Source organism: Colobus angolensis, unplaced genomic scaffold (genome assembly GCF_000951035.1).
Source record: "Colobus angolensis palliatus isolate OR3802 unplaced genomic scaffold, Cang.pa_1.0 Scaffold139, whole genome shotgun sequence".
In the NCBI taxonomy this organism is placed as follows: domain Eukaryota; kingdom Metazoa; phylum Chordata; class Mammalia; order Primates; family Cercopithecidae; genus Colobus; species Colobus angolensis.
In genome coordinates this window covers 3,136,937-3,138,782 of record NW_012114477.1, presented here as the reverse complement: position 1 = coordinate 3,138,782, position 1,846 = coordinate 3,136,937, and positions in this window count along the sequence as shown.

Genomic DNA, 1,846 nt, shown 5'->3' with positions numbered 1-1,846 from the left:
AGATTGAAACAGGGTCTCACTCTGTCACCCAGGCTGGAGTGCAGTGGCACAATCTTGGCTCACTGCACCCTCTGCCTCCTGGGCTCCAGCAATCCTCCCACCTCAGCCTCCCAAGCAGTTGGGACTAGACTACAGGCACATACCACCACACCCAGGTTTTTTTGTTTTTTTGTAGAGACTGGGGTTTGCCATGTTGTCCAGGCTCGTCTCGCACACCTGAGGTCAAGCAATCCGCCTGCTTCACCCTCCCAAAGTATTGGGATTACAGGCATGAGCCACCATACCTGGCCTTCATCCCTTTTTAACATATAGGGAAATGGAAACCCAAGGAAGTGTGAGGACTTGATCAAAGCCATACAGGAAGTTAAATGCAAAGCCAGGATTCAGACACAGCCTTGTTCATTCGTTAAACATGTATCAAATGTCTGCTGTGTACCAAACACTGTTACAGGTTCCAGGATCTAATAGGGAAAAAAAATAAAATCCCTTGCCTTGGGGAATTTATATAATCATCTGGGGGTACAGATATTTCCCCTATACCTCCATGGCTACTCAGTCAGGATTTTTCAGACTGTTACACAGATGTTGTAACATTGTTCTTTGGAAAAAAAAAAAAATCATGTGCATTAGTTTTGGGTATTGTTAGTGTCCACCCTGCAGGACTTCTCAGCACCTACAATAGTTTAACATGTATTGTGAATCTCTGGAAAGGAGAATAGAATACTCAGAGTTTTCCAAATTTATTTGACCATGGAAGAATTATGACCTTTTTATTTCCCTTTTGTGGAGCACCTTGCATTTTGAGTGGCCTGTGGAACGTAAGGTAGGAAATGCTAGAGTTAGCTGGGATAGCCACTCACAGCCTAGTATGAACTAGTTTCCTAATGGGCTTTAGGAAATGGACTTTGGAAGCTGTAAGTGTTACTGTAGGGGCAGGGGTACTGTCCAAGAAGTGGTCCCATAGTCAGCCCTAGGGAAAGGGGATTAGGAAGACATAGGGGTGAGGACAATTTAGAGAGGCCTGTGAAGTCCATCTCTGTGGACTCTGAGACCCAGAATGAGGGCTGGGTTGGCCACCATCTTCCAGCTAGAAGTGTCCTCACTCTGAGCCCCTGAGGCCCTAGAAGGCACTGGATGTAGAGGGCTCTACTGCACCTACCACCAAGAGGCCACTGTTTGACTTTGACAGGAAGGCTGAGTTGGCATCAGCCTCCAGGAAGAGGCCATCATGAGTTTGAGTTAGCATCCTGGGCTTACCAGCATGTAACCTCAGTTTCCTCATCTTTTAATGGAGAAATTCTCATCTCTTTGCTTGCAAAAACTTAAATGATGTATTATATACATGTCTGTGCCCAGGGTACACACAAAAAACTTGGTAAGCTCTCAGTAAAGGTTGATGGAAATTGTTAGTATCATTCTTAATATTGTTATTAGTATCACTGTACCTTTCTTGGTCCCTTTGCTTTGAGATCCTCCCTCATCTCCACCCAAAACCCTTTACCCAAGTATACCTTTCTCAGAATAATGATGATAATAGTAATATCGATGATACATATTGTGTTTATCCCTCTCGCATGTGATGTAATTTAAACCTCACAGTAGCTTATTGATGCAATTACTGTCTCTTTAAAGCAGAGACATGAGGCTCAGAGGCTCTGAGAGTTCAAGCAACTTGCCTGTGAACAACCAGCCTGCAGGACCATTGAGCCCACCGTAGGTTGTGCAAGGTTTTGGGGGGTGGATGAAAGATATAATGGGCACAAATAAAAGGTATAAACAATAATCTGCTGGGTTCATGTGCTCCCTTAAAAGAGTTAAATAAGGGGCTGGGTATGTTGGCTCATGC